Below are 6,000 nucleotides of genomic sequence, written 5' to 3' on the forward strand. Positions count from 1 at the left end.
GCTGCAGTAGAAGGATAATTATAGCTTTCGGGAAATGATGCCTCTGTAAAGGCTCCTTTGGGAAAGAATCAGGCTGTAAAATGATTCTTCGCCTGCTGTGTAGAAAAGCATTGTGCTGTGTGGAGAAAGTGTGAGGTAAACAAGTTCTTTCAGCTTTCTCCGTATATAGTCTAAATGGTGAAATGCTTCCATGTTCCCTATTCATCTCTGCAGGACGTTCAGTGTGGAATAGACTCCAAACTCACTGGCATGTTAACAGAAGGCTGTTTTACCCATAATGCTCAAATATTTCCAGTTCATCTTAGCTTCACAGTGTAATGCAGTGTGAAATTTCCTTTTTTTTGTTTCATCTTAGATCCAAGGGTTGAGTCATTCATTGCCTGAGTCCTTTTGGGATATATGTGGCCCTACTGGTCTGTATGGAAAAGCATGCGTGAGAGCTTCAGAACCACAGCTCTAGGCCCGACTGGTTTACATTAGAGTTGTTTATCACATGTAAATTATCCAGAACTGATTTTCATCAACAAACGCACACGGACACAAAACCTCTGACGTCAACTCTTACTCAGGGGTCTGGCACAAAACTCACTGCATCACGCAGATATTTACAGCAATATTTTGACGCTGTCGAAACCACCTGGAAAACAATTGCACATTCCACTTCATTCCGTTTGTGCTCATTTCATACCGACACGGCTGCTGTACTGCATGTTGTTTAACTGTTTAGTCTCTCTTTTCACTTAAGCACTATGTTCTCTGACAATTACAAATCTGTAAATTTGATGTTTGAGTAATAGTACCACAGTGCTTCTGAATGTAATGTAACACAAACCTTTGTTTTTAGTTTCAGCTCTAATGAGGTTGTTGAACTAAACACTTAACCTAAAATTCAGGTAAAAGAAGCAGTAATCAGAATGTAAGGAATGTAGATACACCCACTTTCAGCAGGCTTGCCTTTCTGACTAAATAATTAACTGTCACTAAAGTTATTAGCTATACATATCATGGAAATTCATAAAGTCAGTTATGCTCAGCTCTAAAATACTTTAGCCTATTGGCTAGAAATTGCCCTTTGTAAATGCAATCTCAACAAAATATTTCAGTAATTTCACAAGTAGGCTACTGTTGTTCTAATTAACAAGTGTGATGTTGCTTAAATAAAATAGGCCAGTAAACAATAAATAATTTAGTAGGCCTATTCTGTATATCAAGTAATATAGCTTTTATACAACAGTTCAGTAAACAAGAAGTATTTTTTTTGTAACTTTCATTTATTTTAGACACACTATTGCCAGATGTTGTAGTGCTGTTTTGTTTCTAATGATTATCTCTGTTTTGCTGATTCAAGTGCTAGCAGAATAATATTCGTATTTAAAATTGGACATGACCGCCCTCTCAAGTCAAAATTTGAATGCGATGAGCTCGTAATCACGACTTCAGAACTGGGAAGTAAGATATTTCCGATAGCACGTGAAAGCAGCAATGCATGTTTTTAAACGAATCTTTCGAATGAACGATTCACTTAGCTGAATGAATCAGTAGTTTTAAACGAATCGTTTAAGAAAATGGCTCACTCATTAAAGATAATTTGTCGCCAGCACCTACTGGCGTCACAGATATACAAAGAAAAGTGTTAAACACCACCACAAATCCACCTTTCGGGAACGTTTAAACAAACGGTGAATAGACCAAGCCGTTTAGCCAATCAAATTCGAGGACCGGAACTGACTGTTGTTGTTTGTGTGTTCTGTTTTCAAATTCGTATGGAGAAAACTCGACCGACTAAAAATTCATGGATATTCATTAATGCAGATGTATGGCAACCCTGTCCTTCCATGTCACGCTTCGAAGGTCTATGGAAACCTATACATTCTACATTTGTTTTTGTTTTACAGGAGAGAAAGTCAGCATAGCTTCTCCTGGTTGACATACAATGTTTGTAATGCTACTAATGTCCCAGTTTAGTTAGTCACCTTGTGTTTTTTCTTTGTGGCCATTTGCAGGTGTTAATGGACTTCTGCACTCATCCATCTCAGAGAAATAGAGCCCTTGTTTCACACCAATGCTCTGTGGGATTGCATCAAATTCATGTATGAAGAGGTATTTCCAGTTTTGAGCCTAATTCCTTATGAACACCTTGAAATCTGAGAAAGGAAAAAAAGGTATGTACTGCAAACAATAGAATGGAAAAGTGTGTGAGTGTGTCTTCATGTGGCCCAGGACTGTATCTTGTCAGCGTGGTTGTATTTTCTTCAGCTGATTCAGTGCTATCAGTCTAGGCTAGACTAAACTGGAGACAAACAATATAAGCATGTGAGCAAGCTAGGATGTAACTCACATATTTAGCAAGGAATGATCATGGAAAAATCCTTATTATCCATATTAATGTTGATATTTGCTTGTAGTATGAGCAGGTTGGGAAATTGAATGACTCACTTATTTGTTTAATTTGACTGAGATTGTTTATTAATTTTAAATTATAGTGTATTGTGGGGGAATTAGTGTAGACCTTCTGATTTGAACATCATGAAAAAATTTGTTCATCACTTTGTGACTCATGTTTTGCCATTTGAGGGCTGATATGAACCGTCACTACATCCAGAGATTTTCTCTTTCCCTTTTCTCATTTTGGGGAGAGAGCGTGACCGGTTGGAACTGGCAGTGAATTTTTCTGTTTCATCCAGTTGGCCATGCAGAGAGAAATAAGAGCAGCTGATAAGAAGTCAAGCAACCTTGTATAATTTGTGTTGACCTGGAAAACAGAGTTTTTTATTTGGATTTTATTATCCAATCAGCCATTGCTGGAGGCTTTTTTTTAGGGCCAGTGAAAGATAACCAACATATGGGGATCTGATGCGGATTGTGACTTTCGTGTCCCACCTCACTGCAGCATTATATTAGGCACACCAGGTGCAGGAAGATAGACAAAGAAAGGAAGGATAAAAAGGACATGTACTGTATATTAGTTTGAAATGTTTGTATAGGCTTTTGTGAGTGATGTAAACCATTTCCCAGTTATTAACTGTACCACCCATCTCCACCCTTACAGCAACCATTCATTTCTTCTGTGGTTCACACAATGATTGTACATCACTATGGTGACTGAAGCATTAAATCTGTTGTGTAAGAGCTGATTACTTGACTGCAGTTGAATTTACAGAGAGGTTTTGTTGTATGGTGCATGCAGCAGATAGGTGTGCCATCAAGCACAGATTTCTATATGTCATTGTTAATGTTTAAAAAATGAGGTAATTTTTATATTTAGTTAATCTTTAAAATAAAAAGTATAAAATATAAGTAAATAGAAATCTATCTATCTGCAATATACATGCAAAAAATTATAAATAAAAATATATAACCGGTAGATAGAGTTGAAAATATCGCGATCTTAATTCAAACAAACCTCATGATCTTATTCCTAATGACAACGATTCGCCTGTGTCTATTAAACCTTTGACAAGCAGCCTTTGATCACCGAGGAACATTCTATTGGGAATCTGCCTTGGCGCTTTTGCTGAGCCAGAGAGAGCAGTTGTCGTGTATGATTGAAACAGCTTCACAAACCACACAGTATCATTATTTCTATTACAATAATTACAATTATCACAAAAGTTAATATTTTGGATATAAACACTGATAGCGATCAAAATAGAGTAAATTACTTTTTGAAAGCAACTTTCTGCTTCCAATAAAGATGATATCAATTACATTGATACACCAGTAGGTGACAACAAGGGACTGTTAAAAATGTATTTGTCATTGAATCATTCAAGAGATTTGTGAAAAAACACAATTCACCCAGCAATGAAACAAGTGAAGTCTTTGAGTGAGTCATTGAATCAATCATTAAAAAATAAATAAAAACGATTTCAAATTGCTTCAGCAATCAACATTTTGTCAGAACCAAGTAAATTACATGTTATTTTGTTAAGTTGTCTTGTTGTCATGATCTCTATTTAAAAAGAACAAAACAATGTGAATCTCAATTTATCCAGAATTGTGCGGCTCTAGTTGTATGTGCGTGCATGTCTGTATTTATGGTAATTGTTTTGGGGCCTGTTTAGGGAGAGGCTTTAGACCATCTAGTGTTGACGCAACAAAGCCTGGAAGTGCTGTTTTCCTGGAAGTGTCTGGCTGTAAGTGGTCATGTTGATGTTCCAGCTCTGCTTGCTTGCATGTAAGGATGTGTTTTATGCTTTTTCGCCTTAGTGCTGAATCACTTATATTCTTTTTCACTGTGTTTTGGAGCAATCATGACAGGCGTGTTCATGGCATGTATGAGTGCTGACACACAAGAAGGGTTGAGTTTGATTTGGATCCAGCAGTTTGGAAAACCACAGCTCTGGCTGAGATGGAAAGCTGAAAGCTTGGGAGGTGTCTCTTGTTATTCATACTTATAACTTTCAAAAATAATTTGTATGTGTGTGTGTGTGTGTGTGTGTGAGTAAGTATGAAAGTGTACAATACTTAACCAGTCCTAACCATACTCTTACTGGTACTCACACTTTCTGAAACGCACATGAACAACTATAATTTATTTCCAGTGTGCAGAGATGCTTGGTTGCATTTTTGCATCTTGTGAATGTGATATAAACACCAAAAATTCTCAAAACCCGTATATATATATATATGCTGCCGAGTTGAACAATTACGAATGTGCCTGCATGCCAGAAGTATTTATATGGATATTTTTACTGGTTTCTTGCTAAATGTCTTTTTCCACATAAATTACACTATTGAATTGCTCTGCTTATACGAAGAATTTCTCTTAAGTGCTGTGAAATGGTAATAAACCAGATAGCCAATCTATTGCAGGATTGAGTCTCTGAATTGTTAGCATTGCAGGTCAAATGTCATCTTACAGGGCGCTGTGAGCCTTACAGGCCTTAATGGGACCCTCTGTTCAGTTAAGGCACTGGCGGTCTTGGACCACTGACCTCAAGCTTATTTAAAGTCAGAGAGATGCATTCAAAAACAGCTGTGGGACAAAAACCAAGAGAGGACAGAAAGAAAGGAGAGAGCTTTGAATCCACTTGCATGTGTTTGCATATAGACCGTGTATGTGAGATACATACACAAACATTGAGTGCTGTGTTTCCCTCGAGTGGTAATGCAAAGCTTTCTTAGTTAATCTGGCCTAAAGAAAGTGTCTCACATAGAGCATGTTTTTGCTTATAATGTTAGACACTGGCAGTGGAACAGGGAATAAACACAAGGTCTTTAAACATCTTTTAAAAGTTGAACTTCTTTTAACTTGAGGTTCGCTTTTCTAGAACGCTGTGCCATGCGGGAGACGCTGCATAAGATGCAAACGCAAAGGTCGAAGTGCAAAAGCAATGGAAATGCAGTGCAGTGGAATACAAAAATGTGTTCTGTTTGAAAAGTCCCTTAGAAGTCTAAGGCAGGATCATATGTATCCTTTGCAGACAAATTATAATCCCAGAATACATTGCAACCAACAATATCCCACCTAGTGGCTGTGTCTCTCTAAAATATAAAATATTTTTCATCAATTTGAATTCAGATGTATTTATGGGCTTATTGTCCAATATATTATTTTGTGTTAAAGCTACTTCCATGTAATGTTTCCGACTTCAATGCAAGACATGTTGTTGTAATGAACAAACACCCAACTCAAGAGGTATGAGTTTTCCAGACTGCATTAAGCAACAAAGCAAAACTGAAGCGCCCCAATGGATCGGAGCTGTTGTGTGTGTGTGTGTGTGTGAGCAAGCAGCCACATGAGTGGGTTAGCATAGCTCTCGGAAGAACAGCTGCTTATTCCAGCTGTCTGTCACACATGTACAATGACTCACACTCTCATGGGTGGATGTTTTCATCTTCAAAATACCTTTACAGTCTTCCCACATACACATCACCACCACTTTAAACGACAACCAGCCCACACTGGAGGAAAGCTGCATGGTGTGTTCAAAACTGTACATTTTCCACAGAAAGCGAAGAGCCATCGGGCTGTTATGGCAACAAATAAAACCCCCT

General features: G+C 37.6%; 1 long non-coding RNA gene across 1 annotated transcript; it reads left to right on the plus strand.

The window, feature by feature from the left end:
• The first annotated feature begins 1,700 nt into the window (after nucleotides 1-1,700).
• On the plus strand, nucleotides 1,701-2,921 carry LOC143741542 (uncharacterized). The gene is made up of 3 exons (XR_013205118.1): nucleotides 1,701-1,851; nucleotides 2,004-2,162; nucleotides 2,637-2,921. It is a non-coding gene; the product is annotated as an uncharacterized LOC143741542 (long non-coding RNA).
• Nucleotides 2,922-6,000: the final 3,079 nt, after the last annotated feature.

This window comes from Siphateles boraxobius, unplaced genomic scaffold (assembly GCF_051911475.1).
Source record: "Siphateles boraxobius isolate OS27281-9 unplaced genomic scaffold, OSU_SipBor_1 19, whole genome shotgun sequence".
NCBI classification, from domain to species: domain Eukaryota; kingdom Metazoa; phylum Chordata; class Actinopteri; order Cypriniformes; family Leuciscidae; genus Siphateles; species Siphateles boraxobius.